This window comes from Lithobates pipiens, unplaced genomic scaffold (genome assembly GCF_037356315.1).
Source record: "Lithobates pipiens isolate NorthernLeopardFrog02 unplaced genomic scaffold, aLitPip1_a1.2 Scaffold_13, whole genome shotgun sequence".
Taxonomy (NCBI): domain Eukaryota; kingdom Metazoa; phylum Chordata; class Amphibia; order Anura; family Ranidae; genus Lithobates; species Lithobates pipiens.
In genome coordinates this window covers 257,625,284-257,640,900 of record NW_027507718.1, presented here as the reverse complement: position 1 = coordinate 257,640,900, position 15,617 = coordinate 257,625,284, and positions in this window count along the sequence as shown.

The following is a 15,617-nucleotide window of genomic DNA, read 5'->3' as shown; positions in this document are numbered from 1 at the left end:
ATTGTCGGCAGAGTATCACTTTAATGGTGCGAGGAACATGGCAGCTTGATGTATGTAAGATGTTTTTGGATGTGGATTTCCTATACGATAGTCGTGTTACCACGCTATCTTGAGTGGATACAATCAAAGTGAGATCCAAGAACTTTGTCTTATTTTGGTGTCATCATGTATTTTGGGGTAATCATGTGTAGTAATAAAAATCAGGTCATCTATATAACAGAAATATGAGACAATGAGATCTCTATGGGGGTTGTTTGTAATATACATATATATTGTTCCCCCTACCAGTCCATGTAAAGATTTGCATAGGTGGGTGAAAATTAAGCCCCCATAGAGGCCCCCTGTTTCTGTATATGCCATTCAGTGTTAAAAAAGAGAATAGTTATGGTACAGGAGATATGATACTGCTTCCAAGATGAACCACTTCAGTTCCCATGAGTATTCAGTACATAGCTCCATGTGGTTTTTGAGTGACCTAAAGTGTGAGGTATGCATAAATAGAAAGATTTGACGCCACATGCGATCCATTTATTGTTTTCTTCTATGGTTGTTGCTTCAGTGCCTGTATAGTTTGTTTGGTATCACGTAGATCAGTGGTTCTCAACCCTATCTTCAAGTACCCCCAACAGGCCATGTTTTGGGAATTTCTCTTAAATAAAATAGCTGTCCAAAATACCAAGCCATTGACTCTGCTTTAAATCATCTGTGCAAGATAAAGGAAAATCTGCAAATGTGGCCTGTTGGGGGTACTTAAGGACAGGGTTCTGAACCACTGACATAGATGAGATGGTATTCTGGTAACCAGGGGCTATAATAAAGTATCTACCACATTTCTCAATGACTCTCCCAGAGAGCCAATACTGGCAACAATGGGTCTACCCTGGATGGAAATATCATTTTTGTGCATCTTGGTTAAGTGAGGTAATATGGGTACTCCTGGATGAGAAGGAATTTGTTTTGCAGCTTATGTGGGTCTCAAGATTCCAATGGACACTGCCTCATTCACTATGTATTCTAGACATTGTTTATATGACTGGGTGGGGTTGAAGGATAAACGTCATAGGTATTTATATTAGTGAGTTGTCTGATTGCTTTGTTGAGGTAGTCCTGAGAATTCGTTATAACAACCGCCCCCCCCACCCCCCCCCCCCTTGTCTGAATTTTTTTTATGACCATGCTCAAGTCATCTTGTAGTTTCTACAAGAGTTCTTTTTCTTTCTTCATAAGATTCTGTTGATGTTGGGATGCATTGTTGGTTGATTTAGCAAGATTTACCAGGTCATGTTCCACCGATTTTTGAAAATTATGAAGTTGTTTACCTCTGGTTTGTATAGTGTAAAAATCAGATTTGGAACGTGATGAGATGGTAAAATGATCAGGTGGTTTAATTTTATCATTGATACATTCCCAAAATATAAAAATGTATCTAATGTGTGGGTGGTGATGTGATGTTGACCTGGTATGATAATAGGATTCTGTTATTTACTTTATCAGATCTCTCTATATGACCTCCAACTCTGAGAAGTTTGTTGGTGTCAATCTCGGGGTTTAGAGTGAGGAGTGAACTATTCTAGCTGTAGGGAATTCTGAACAGATATGCCAACCGTGACACTTTAAGGATGAGTTCCCTTTGAAACAATTGGCAACATGCACCAAACGAGCGATAATTTCAGATACCTATCTTGAAAAGCCTTATGCCGCATACACATGATCGGATTATGCAGCGGACTTAGTCCGGCGGACAAACCGCCGGACTTTACAGCGGAAGTCCGCCAGGCTTTCCGAACGAGCGGACCTGCCCACACAGGACTGGACTTTTGAAATGTACGGACTTGCCCACACACGGAGAAAAGTCTGTTAATTTTGAACGTGGCTCCAGGTAGACGGAACAAGCAAAGGAATTCAATGTCGCCGCCTTCATTGATTTAATTCCTTCGCTAGTTCCGATGTCACAGTCCCGGAGGTTGATGGGACTGTGACATCATAAGGGGGTGGGGGTCACCATGTGACATCACCCAGGGACCCCACCCCTTGTCCCTATATAAGTCACCGCACAACGCGTCTCTGCCATTGCGGCCAGAGAGAGCGTTGAGTCAACATCTCAAGGAAAAAGAAGAGAAGAAGAGAAGGCGGCGGAGGCGACAGAAGACCAGGCCACCGCTAGTAAAAGAGCTGGAAGAAGAAAGTGGAGGCCCGGCAAGAAGAACCGAAGAGGGGGACAAGACCCCCGAAGAGGAGGACAAGACCCCTGAAGTCGGAAGAAGAGAAGGCATCAACAGAAGGCCAGGCCACCGCTAGTAAAAGAGCTATAAGAAGATAGCGGAGGCCTGGCAAGAAGAACCAAAGAGGGGAACAAGACCCCCGAAGTTGGAAGAAGACCCCCGGACGGCGGTGACGACGGTGAAGAAGAAAGCCGGGCTCCTCCGCCAGTAAAAGAGCAAGCAGAAGATAGCGGAGGAGTCCTGCGAGAAGACCCCCCAAGACGGAAGACCACCGGAGCTGTCCAATAAATTATTTTCAAAACATGTGTTGAGTTTTTTTATTTTCAAAAAGATTTTATTGAGATATCACAATAACAAGCATGCGAAAAGAACATATTGTATACCAAATGTTGAAAATCATACAATGGTAGGACCCAAGATACAGTCACATAATATGTTTTCAGCAAGGAATGTATGTCACTAGTACCTAGGATCATAGGCTTAGGGCCCTGTAGCCAAGATCCGTGAGCAATGGGTGAAAAGGTCCGGTAAGTCCGGAGGTGATCCATCCCCCCCAGACACCCCTATGGGCTGTGCCTAGGGGGGATGCAACACCACCTATCAATGACAAGACAAGTATGATAATGTGTAAAAGGTAGTCCCTCTATATCTAAAGGGTAACTGCTGAAGATATCTAAGAGCTACACGTGGAATCTAGCTAACTTATAACAAATATATAAGTAACAAGAGAACAACAATCAGGTGATTCTCACTGCCGGCTCTATCTGGTCTGGGTATAATGCTAAAGAGGTCATGTGAGGGTTATGCAGCCAGGGTGGGCCAGCCAGGAGGACCAGTGTTTGTCAAATCTGGAATTTTTCATGTGAATTTTTGAAAAAAGAAATTCCATGCGACAATGTTCATTGAGGATGGCTATGAGCTCAAAAAGGGATGGAGGAAGGGTTTTTTTCCATGCACGTGCAATGAGCAGGCGTGCTGAGATTAGTATATGGTGTATCAGAGGTAAACTGACGATGGGCCAGTGGTGGGAGTCCAGACCAAATAGAGCCATACGTGGAGACAACTGTTGGGAAGAGTTGGTCAGAGACTGTACAAGGGAGGATACTTGGTTCCAGAAGATAGCTATAACAGGACAGCTCCACCAGATGTGGAACATATCCCCTGTTGAGTTGCAGTTCCTCCAACATTGTGGAGAGTGAGTGGGGAAGATAGCTGCTAATTTATCGGGTGTGTAATACCACTTATGAAAGATTTTCATGAGTGTTTCCCAATGGGAAATGTTCCTGGAGTAAACTAGCGGGGTGCGTAGAACTCGATGCCAATCTTCTATCGGAAAGGAGTATCCTAACTGCGATTCCCAGTAGATCATGTTTGGGGGTTTAGCAGAGGTGGTAGGTTTGGTGAGAAGAGAGTAGATGAGGGATATTCCTTTAGTAGCACAGAGGGGACGGTTGTAGTATTTAAGAAGCTCCTTGGAGGTGTTTTCTGTCGAAGTCAATAATTTGGAGAGAATAGGTCTGATTCTGAGATACATGTAGAAGTCCTTATGTGAGAGCCCGAATTCCGTGGCTAGTCGTTGAAAACATTTTAGGTCTGAAGAAAGATAGAGATCTCCAATCGTTTTGATTCCAGCTGTATGCCAATGTTGGATAGGGAGGTCTGGGGGCAATAATTGTAGCGCCATAAAGGGAAGATTTCTTAATGATTCTCCATGTATACCCGGTGAGGCAAGACAGATTGCAACCCATTGCTTTAACAAAGCATGTACTGTGGGGAAGACAGGTCGTGTGATGGGCAGGGACATCCAGAGTGCTGCTAAAGACAGTTGAGGGCTATCAGTAAATGCTATCGATTCTATTTGTTTCCACCTCGATTCCGAGCTGGACGACCATAGTTGCTTTCCTTGATCCAATATTACTGCTTTATAATATTTTTTAACCTCTGATGCTCCCATCCCACCATGAACAGTGGGTGTACATAAGACAGATGACTTTACGCGGGGCTTACGCCCGGCCCAAATTAATGAGTCCAGGATACGCTGGATTCTAGATAGATCTGCAGTCAGAATGGGAAGTGGAAGAGTACGAAAAAAATAAAGGATATGCGGGAGAAGAAACATTTTAGTAAGGGCAATCCTACCAACCCATGAAGCTTTTATGGGAGCCAAAGTCGAGGTCAGACTGTTCAGCTTCCCCAATAAAGAGGCTAAATTGTTCCTAAGCATTACAGAGGAGGGGGAAGTCAGTTGAATGCCTAAATACATCATGGAAGCACTGGGGGCCCAGGAGAAAGGAGAGATTTTGGATATTTCCAATTTCAGCGATGATGGGATATTAAAGCCGAGCATAGCAGATTTTGTGTGATTTAATTTGTACATGGAAACTTCACTAAAATCATGCAAGACATCAGTCAGGATGGGTAACGACTTATCCGGGTCAGTGAGAGCTATGATTACGTCATCTGCATATAATCCTATCTTATGACATGTATCTTTCACATTTATACCTGTAATCTTAGGGTGTAAGCGAATCGTCTGGGCCAGCGGTTCCATCACTAGAGCAAAAATCAATGGTGAAAGCGGGCATCCCTGCCTAGTATCATTAGTAATTTTAAATGGGTTGGAAAGGATGCCCGAAGTACGAATCCTTGCCGTGGGTGTTGAGTACAAGCCCATAACAGCCTTCAAGAAATTACCCTCCAACCCAAATTTTCTCAACACTGCTTATATGCTGCTTAAGATATCCCCAGTGAACCCTATCGAACGCCTTCTCTGCATCCAAAGATATCAGCAGAGAAGGCGTTCGATTCCGTTCAACCCAATGGATGAGATCAACAAACCTACGGGTGCCATCTGAGGCTTGACGTCGGGGGATGAAACCTACTTGGTCCGGGTGTATTAGGTGAGTCATATGTTGTGACAGACGTGTAGCCAGAAGTTTGGCAAATATTTTTAGGTCGGAGTTGAGAAGTGAGATCGGACGATAGTTTGCTGGGTCGTGCGGTGCTTTACCCGGCTTGTGTATAGTGGTAATAGTGGCCTCTAGGGAGTCCGTGGGGATCTCCCCTGTGGTAAGCATTCGGTTAAATGAGTTGCATAAATGTGGAATTAATGTGTCTGCAAATGTTTTGTAATATTCATTACTAAAGCCGTCTGGGCCCGGGGCTTTATGTAGAGGTAGGTCCTTAATGGCATTCCTAATTTCCTGGGGCGAAAAAGGTAAAGCTAAGTCAGTCGATTGTGAAGGGGTTAGGTAGGGGAGAGATACGTTAGAGAGAAAAGTCTGGATATTGGTAGGAGTGGGCTGCGTTTCAGTCGGGGAGTCTTTTAAATTGTATAATTGGTGATAGAATGAACCAAAACAGTTGGCAATATCTTTGGGATTGGTGAGCCTGGTCCCTCTAGGGTCTTCCAAGTATGCAATTGTGTTCTGGGCTGTCTTACGCTTATATTGCTGGGCTAGAGTTTTCCCAGACTTGTTTCCCTGTGAGTACCATGTAAGTTTGAGTTTGCAGAGGTAAAACTCATGTTTGTTCTGTAAGTGGGCACTCAATTCTGACCTAAGTTTGCCCAATTCATTGTGTACGGCATCAGAGGGGGCAAGCATGTTTCTGCGTTCTAGGGATTTTATTTTGTCAAGGAGGGCATTCAGGGTCGCAGTGCGTTTTCTCTTCTCCTGGGCCCCCAGTTTCAATAGAACCCCGCGGATAACCGCCTTATGGGCATTCCAATAGATAGTGTCATTGGAGATAGAATGTTGATTCAAGGCAAAATATTCATCTATAGCAGACTGGACCTGTTCCTTAATGTCCTTAGTGCTGATTAGGTTAGCGTTCAAGCGCCATAATGTGAGTGGGGAAGCGGACGAAGACAAGGTGATAACCATTGAGATAGGGGCGTGGTCAGACCACGAAATAACTCCAATATTGGTGGAAGACACCGCTTGAAGCAACACTTTAGATGTCAGGAACAGGTCAATTCTGGAGTATGTTCTCTGGGCATTAGAATAAAATGTGTAATCCCTCTCAGTACCATGGTGACACCTCCAGGGGTCATAAAGGTCTTCTAAACGAAGCAAGGATGAGAGGGCAGTAGATCGCCTCCTTCGAGGGGTGGAGGAGTCAAGTGTGTGATCAATCACTGTGTTGAAGTCCCCACATATAATAATTTGGTCTTTCGGATAATGTTGAATTTTGGCCAGAATGGATTTAAAAAAGGGTTTCTGATGTGAGTTGGGAGCGTAAATGTTGACAATTACCAAGGGCTTATTGTTGAAGCTAGCAGCTAGGATCAGAAACCTACCATCAGGGTCTTGTTCTACGTTGGATACTGTAAGTGCAACATTAGATCGCACTGCTATCAGCACACCTCTAACTTTTTTGTTCGTGCAGGAATGGAAGATATGTGGGTACCGTTTATTGGTACATTGGGGGGGATTCTGGGAAGACAGGTGGGTCTCCTGGATACATAAGATGTCTAAACGGGAAGCAACTGCTTCCCTCCATAAGAGGGAACGCTTAAAAGGACTATTCAATCCCTTCACATTAAGGGAGGTGATAGTAAGGGACATGTTAGACCAGATGCAGTTGTCAATATGGTACTGAGTATGAACGAACCTAATTAGAAGGTAAGTGGTTGTTAATTAGGCTGTCAACATGAAAGCAATCGAAAACCTTAACAAATGCTAGTAGTAATTACTAAAAATGACAGGAAAGTAAAACAACAACAAACTGTATGTACGCCTCCGTATCACTGACCGGTTGACACAGAGGTGGTAGCAACTTAATGAACGGTACCTGTAGATAGTACCAACAGTGAAAAAGACATAAGGGAAAAAGAAGAAAAAAAAAAAAAAAAAACACCAGAAAGGAACAAAGTATGATGCTGTGTGCCTAGCACACAATGGCAAGTTGGCGTGGAGTATTCTATGAAGGTGAGACAGTCATCCACGCTTTACTCGTGTACAAAAAAAAACAGCCAATAAAGAAGGTGAACTCATGAGTATACCGGTGTCCGCGGAAAATTATGCTTTAGCTTTAGTAGCCCATTTAGTAGGGATCCTGGTGGATCTAGCATTTAGTGGTGGCGCCTGTGGAATGTTAGGCGAGATGCCCCAGTTATGTAACTGTTTGAACCCGTCTTTGGGAGTCAGGAAGGCGACCTGTTGTTGCTGGTAGCTTACCAGGAGCTTAGTGGGGAATCCCCATTTGTATGCGATTTTGTGCTCAATGAGCGTCGCTGTAATCTGTGAAAATGCTTTGCGCGCCTGTGATGTGGCGGCCGAGATGTCATTATAGAGCTGAATTTTAGTGTAAGGATCAGGAAGGATACGCATGGTTCTTGCGGCTCTCATAATCATTTCCTTAGAATTGAAGAAGTGTATCCTAGCTAGGATATCTCTGGGAATGGAGTCGGGTAGGTGCTGCGGTTTGTGGATTCTATGTGCTCTATCGATGAGGAGATCCTGCGATGTTAAGGTGGGTACAAGCTTACGAAATAGTTGATGCAGATATGGGGTTATGTCAGGAGGTGACACATTTTCTGGCACTCCGCGGATTTTAATATTGTTCCGCCTTGAGCGGTCTTCAAGGTCTGCGACTTTGAGACGCAGCTGTTGAATGGCAGCAGAGTGTTCATCTTGAACGTCCACCATAGTGTTGTGGGAACTGGTAGCTGCAGACAGGTGGTGCTCAATGTGGTCAATGCGTTCTTCCATGTCATCAACTCTATCTAATAAGTGATTAAGGGATGCTCTAAGTTCTTTTTGCATATCTGCTTGCAAAGAAAGTAGCATGGCCTTCAGGGTGTGCTCAGAAGCAGGGCTGTCAGATGTATTGTAAGCTGCTAGAGAGGAGCAGGAGTCTCCTGATGTTGCTGTGGGACTAGAAGTGTCAGCGCCATGTTGTCTCTTCACAGGGGGCGGCTTAGAGGGAGAATGTGCTGGAGACATTGCAGATCTCTTACCTCTATCAGCCGGTGACAGACTTGGTGGATGCTGCTGAGCCCCAGATTCCTCCATATCTGAGAGGTGATCCTCCGTGTGTGTGAGGGCCGCCAAGGCCGCGGGATTCGCCTGAGGTGCTGGGAGTCCGTCTCGTTCGGCGCCATCTTGGGCCTGGATGCAGGCGGGCTTCATATAGAATTCCGTCAGTTTTCGTGCTCCGTGTGCGGCGCATCTGCTGTGGGTCATGTCCCCGGTGATGTGGGGGAAGCTGTGTCCGTTCGCGGAACCGATCGGTGCGGTTGAGGAGGCTGGATGCTGCGCGTAGCTCGGTGGATGGACGGAGCTCCGGGATTATGCTGCCATTCCAGTCAGCGGCCAAGCCACGCCCCCCTCGTGTTGAGTTTTTTTTATTTACACTTTTTTCACCAGGTGAATGGGTAGGGGTACATGGTACCCCAATACTCATTCACATAGGGTGGGGGGCCGGTATCTGGGGGCCCCCTTATTAAAGGGGGCTCGTGGATTCTGATAAGCCCCCTGCCCGCAGACCCCGACAACCAACGGCCAGGGTTGTCGGGAAGAGGCCCTTGTCCTCATCAACATGGGGACAAGGTGCTTTGGGGTGGGGGCCCACAGGGCCCCCCTTCCCCAAAGCACCCTCCCATGTTGAGGGCACATGGCCTTTTACGGCTCAGGAGGGGGGGCGCTCGCTCGTCCCCACCCCCTTTCCTGACAGGCCAGGCTATGCTCGGATTAGGGTCTGATATGGACTTTGGGGGGGACCCTACGCCGTTTTTTCAGGGTAGGGCTTCCCCTTTAAGTCCATGCCAGGTGACGGGGCTAGCGAGGTGTCAATCTCGCCGATGAAGGCGGCAACATTGACCTTCTTCGCTAGTTCCGTCTACCTGGAGCTACGTTCAAAATGAACAGACTTTTCTCCGTGTGTAGGCAAGTCCGTTCATTTCAAAAGTCCAGTGGACTAGCACACAGGCGGCCAGATTGTCTGTCAGACTGCTGAGTCCGGTGGACAATTTTGAGTCAAAACTTCTTTCTAAGTACGCCGGACTTTTGGGAAAAAAAAGTCAGCTGGAAGCCCAAACACGGGCAGATTGTCCGGCTCACTCTGGTCCGCCAGACCAAGTCTGCTGGATAGTTCGATTGTGTGTACGGGGCATCAGAACCGAAGAGGGGGACAAGAACCCCGAAGTCGTAAGAAGACCCCCGGACGGCGACGACGAAGAAGAAAGCCAGGCTCCCCCCCTAGTAAAAGAGCTAGCAAAAGAGCAGAAGATAGCGGAGCAGTCAAGCGAGAAGACCCCCGAAGACGGAAGAAGACCCCCGGAGCTGTGCAATAAACTAATTTAACCCTTGTGTGTTGTGTTTTTTTACATTTTTTTCACAGGTGAATGGGTAGGGGTACATTGTACCCCATACTCATTCACATAGGGTGGGAGGCCGATAAGCCCCCCGCCCGCAGACCCTGACAACCAACGGCCAGGATTGTCAGGAAGAGGCCCTTGTCCTCATCAACATGGGGATGAGGTGCTTTGGGGTGGGGAGGGAACACGGCCTGGTACGGCTCAGGGGGGGGGGGCGCTTGCTTGTCCCCCCCCTTTCCTGACCGGCCGGGTATCATGCTTGCATAAGGGTTTGATATGGACCCCCACACCATTTTTTCAGCGTAGGGCTTCCCCTTTAACTCCATACCAGGCGACGGGGCCAGCGACGCTTCCTTTGCTAGTCCCGGCTACCTGGAGCCGCATTCAAAATAAACGGATTTTCCTCCGTGTGTGTGGGCGAGTCCGTTCATTTCAAAAGTCTGCCGCAAAAGTACCGTGTGTGGGCAGGTAGCTCGTTCGGACAGTCCGGCGGTTTGTCCGACAGACTAAGTCCGCCAGATAGTCTGATACGTGTGTACGCAGCATAAGATGGCGTACACCTTAACAGTCCTTTATGAATGATCCTTGTGGTACACATTCACTAAGCATAGTTTGACTTACCACAAAGGTCTTCCCCGTAGACTTCAGTAAAAGAAGAAGATATTACTTGGATCTTAGCCACTTGAGTTGAATTCTTACTGCCATTCTTTGATGGGGAAGAAGAATTCATAGGTTGCATTGATTTGGATTCAGATGGATGAAGAGCTTGCACATGGTCATCACGGCTGAACTCCATGCACTTGATAGGAAATTTACAGATTTTAGCAAGATATTTAGTGGAAGCACAACATCTAATACATGCCAAAATCTTTCGAAGTTCTTTACATTCCTAAAGTGTTTTCTTCCTGAAGCCAATACATTTTTAGAGAGGATAAGGTTTCTTGTGGATAGGACATAAGCAATTTATGTTTCCAATCTTACCACTCTGTGTTAGAGAAATAGCAGAAGCCGGACTTGCCAGTATCGGCACGTTCTCGTGTGCATGGTAGAATTGCACTCCGGCGCATGCGGGTGTGTGATACAGTGGAATGGCGCATACGGGTGCGCAATAGACGCGTGCGCACTGATGCGCACATAATGTGATACCCCCTTGATCACCTATAAAAGGCTGCTCAGTCCCTTGTCTAATTGTTGGTTTGTCTCTCTGTGTTTACCTGTTGTGACCCAGATTAACCTTGACTTGCTCTGATCTTCTCCAGTACTTTGACCCTGGCTTGCCTAAGGACTTCTCTACTACACCTGCTTCCTGTGTATGACCCTGGCATGTTTAAAGGATCCCTCTACTTACCTGCCTTCCTGTGTATGACCCCAACTTGTTCAAAGGATGCCTCTACTTACCTGCATTCTGTGTATGACCCCAACTTGTATTAAAGACTTGCTTCTGCTGGACTTTCTGAATTTGACCCCCAGCCTCCTCCTAAGACTCACCCACAGACTCTACTTCTGGATCTGTTGGGTTAGAGCCCCAGCCGGGCTTCTTGTTCCAGTTTGGTGAGATCATCATTCAAGTCCCACCTACCTTCTAGTAACCCGTGCCTCTATGTGCCCTTTACCCTCTCTGTGCCCTTTACCCTCTGTACCACTTTCAGGGGTAGAGTGCTCTCAGCTGCAAGGGGAGCTGCTCTCAGCATCTCAGCCTTGGTGAATATGCTGACTGTACAAACCAGCCATGTCAGAGGCTGACAGAGCGGGTTCCCCCCTCAAGGCTCTGTGCCAGCAAGTTACAGCTCTCATGCAGGCAGTCCAGAGGCTACAAGAGGGCTATTTCCAAATCTAAGGGCGTCTCTAGCACCTGACAGTGTCTCCTGCTCCTGCAGATGCAATTCTGGCATCTTCCAGTAGGGTGCCTTCTTCACAGGATCGGGCCAATGTAGCTCCTGCAGTAGTAATGACACTTCCCGAATCAAGGGTCTCCAGAGCAATTCTCAGGAAAGCGGAAGAAGTTGAAGGCATTTAAAAATGCCTGTCTGTTATATCTGACCCTCCAGCCTAAGACTTGTACTTAAACAGTAAAAGTGGGGTTCATTATCTCTTTACTGTCCGAAGAATCCCAAGCATGGTCCCATAATCTCTTGGAACAGAAAACCCCCATACTAAACTCTGTGAAAACTTTCTTCGAATCTATGGCACAACTGTACGATGATCCCCAGCCGAAACCATCCTGCACATTCTGTCTCACGGAAAAAGACCAGTGGAAGACTACACTGTCGAGTTCCAAAAATGGTCTGCGGATACAGGAAGGAATGAGGTCGCTCTCAAATATCAGTACTGTCAGGGCCTTTCAGAAACACTTAAAGACGAGCTGGCATGAGTTGAAATTCCTACCTCCCTGGAAGACTTGATTTAACTGCCCATAAAATTGGACAGACACTTGCGGGAATGGCACTCTGAACGTTTCCAGTCCTCACGGCCTACTTGGATGCTACCCAGGATCCCTCTAGTTCACTCACCTTCTCCGGTACCTTCTTCTTCTTGCTCCTCTGAAAGTGAACATATGCAACTGGGTCTGGTCCGGTCTCCACTCATTCCTGACGAAAGACAATGCCAGCGTCAAGCCAACCTGTGCCTTTACTGTGGAGGAGCAGGCCACTTCTTGCGCAACTGTCCCGTGAGACCCAATTACATCAGCGTTATGCCATGAACTTTCAGGTTGCTGGTTCAGCTCAGTCTCATCTTGTCCTCCTTGTCTCCTTACAGGTGGTGGAAGAGGAGATCCGGCCATTGGCCATCATTGATTCTGGGGCATGCAGTTGCTTCCTGAATGCATCCCTGGCCTGAAGAATACATATCCCTCTTCAGAAGCAAAGCCTCCAGATAAACTTGGCTGATGGATCTCTACCCTGCTCGGAACCCTTTACCCAACAAACTAGACCCACTTTCACCACTAGGGATGAGCTTCAAGTTCAAGTCGAACTCATGTTCGACTCGAACATTGCCAGTGAACAATTTGGGGTGTTCGCAGCAAATTCGAAAAGCCACAGAACACCCTGAACAAGTCTATGGGAGAAATCTAAAGTGCTAATTTTAAAGGCTAATATGCAAGTTATTGTCCTAAAAAGTGTTTGGGGACCTGGGTCCTGTCCCAGGGGACATGTATCAATGAAAAAAAAAGTTTTAAAAACTGAAGTTTTTTCGGGAGCAGTTATTTTTAATATTGCTTAACCACTTCCCACCCAGCCAATGTACATATATACGGCTGGGTGGGAGCCGCCTCCTTCTGACTGGACGTTCAGGAACGTCCTTCAGAAGGAGGGGGATTGCGCGCGCGTGCCCACACAGCGGCGTGATCCAGATGTGCTCGTGTCACCCGGACATGGCGCATCTCGGATCGGCAGGAGGGCTCTGTGATTGGCCCTCCTGATCACATGACGGCCGTGTCCAATCACGGTCGTCATGTGATGTAAACAAACAGCCGGTTGCTAGGCAATCGGCTCTCCTCTCCTCACACGGAAGTCATCGCTGAGGAGAGGAGAGCAGATTGCTGCAGCCGGCTGGTGATCAGTGAGTATGAGCTGTTTTTACAGCTTTTTACTAACTGATCACCAGTCTAGTATAAACCTACAGTGTAAACACACATGTCCCCACACATGTCCCCAAAACACACATGTCCCCAAATAATAAAAAGACATGTCCCCAAATAAAAAAACACATGTCCCCCACATATGTCCCCTTAAAATCACATGTTCCAATGATTATATGCACACATATGTACATGATCGTTTGCGTACATATGTCCATGATCACACAAACCAATTATTATACACTTAACGGAATTTTTTTTACCAAAAACATGTAGCAGAATACATTTTGGCTTAAATTTTTGACAAAATTTGATTTTATTGGATTTCTTTTAAAATAGAAAAAAGAAAATATTGTTTTTTTTCCAAATTTACGCTTTTTTGCGCTTATATCTCAAAAAATAAAAAACGGAGTCGTGAATAAATACCACCAAAATAAAGCTCTATTTGTGCGAACAAAATGATAAAAATTTCATTTGGATACAGTGTAGCATGACCGCGCAATTGTCATTGAAAGTGCAAGAGCGATGAAAGCTGAAAATTGGGCTGGGAAGGAAGGGGGCGAAAGTGCCCTGTATTGTAGTGGTTAAAGTGAAACAATAAAAGTGTAATATTCCTTTAAATTTCGTACCTGGGGGTTGTCTATAGCATGCCTGTAAAGAGGCACGTGTTTCCCATGCTTAGAACTATCCCTGCACAAAGTGTAATTTCTGCAGGAAAAAAAGTAATTTAAAGCCCCGTACACACGAGAGGACTTATGTCCGACAGACTTCCAAAGGAGTTCCGCCGGAATTCCGCCGGAGTTCTGACAGACTTTTCGGCCGAACGGACTTGGCCACACACGATCACACTAAACTCCGACGGATTCGAACGTGATGACGTACGACCCGACTCGAATAAGGAAGTTCATAGCCAGTAGCCAATAGCTGCCCTAGCGTCGGTTTTAGTCCGTCGGAGTAGCATACACACGAGCGGATTTTTCGAAGGGGACCGGGTCCGGCGGAGTTCCGTCGGGAAAATTTGAAGCATGCTTCATTTCTAAAGTCCGTCAGACTTTTGCGAAGCTAAAGTCCGTTGCAGCCCACACACGATCGGATAGTCTGACGGACTCGGTCTGACGGACTTTGGATGTTGAAAAGTCCGCTCGTGTGTACGGGGCTTAACCGGTTCCCGACCAGCGCACGCTGATGTACGTCGGCGGAATGGCATGGGCAGGCATATTGACGTACAGGTTTGTCCAATCTCTAATGATGCCCTGCCATCGCGAGTGCACTCGCGTGCTGGTCGGGACCCCGTGAGTCCGCTCGCGGGTCCCGCAGACTCGATCGCCGCGGGCATACCCGCGATCGACGAACGGGGTGGTTGAACGAGGAAATGCCGCTGTACACAGGAATCACTGCAAAAATATCCGATGTGTCCGCCATAATGTCGCAGTCACAATAAAAATCGCTGATCGCCGCCATTACTAGTAAAAAAAAAATATTAATGAAAATGCCATAAAACTATCCCCTATTTTGTAAACGCTATAACTTTTGCGCAAACCAATCAATAATTGCTTATTGCAATTTTTTTACCAAAAATATGTAGAAGAATACGTATTGGCCTAAACTGAGGGGAACATTTTTTTTATATATTTTTGGGGGATATTTATTATAACAAAATGTAAAAAAGAATGCATTTTTTTCAAAATTGTTGCTCGATTTTTGTTTATAGAGCAAAAAATTAAAACCGCAGGGGTGATCAAATACCACCAAAAGAAAGCTCTATTTGTAGGAAAAAAAGGACGTCAATTTTGTTTGGGAGCCACGTCGCATGACTGAGCTTTGTGTAAGTCCCTGAAAATTGACCTTTCGTTCTCTTCTGCCTACCATTCCCAGACCAATGGCCAGACCGAACGAACAAACCAGACCCTTGAGCAATATTTGCGTTGTTATTCTTCTTTTTCGCAAGACGATTGGGTATCCCTTTTACCACTTGCCGAGTTCGCCTACAATAACTCTGTCCATTCTGCAACGAATCAGTCTCCCTTTTTCGCGAACTATGGTTTTCACCCTCAGTTCTTATCAGCCAACATCCCAGAATGTACGGTTCCGGCGGCCCAAGAAACTTTGAACTTTTTCTGCACCAATAACAAGTTGCTTCAAGAGACGATGGCAAGAACCCAAGAACGCAACAAGGCGGTTTTTGACAAAAAGAGGAGAGGGGAGCTCGATCTAAAACCCGGGGATTTAGTTTGGCTGTCTACCCTGAATTTGAAATTAACATGTCCATCTAGAAAACTGGGCCTAAGATTTGTGGGTCCCTTCCCAGTAACCAGGAAAATTAATAATGTGGCTTATGAACTGAAATTACCGGAATCGCTGCATATTCACCCAGTGTTTCATGTGTCCCTTTTAAAACCTTCAATCCAGGATCCCTTCACTGATCGGAACGTGGGTCCTCCTGAACCTGTGCTTATTAATGGTGAGGAGGAATTTGAAGTTGAAGCGATTTTAG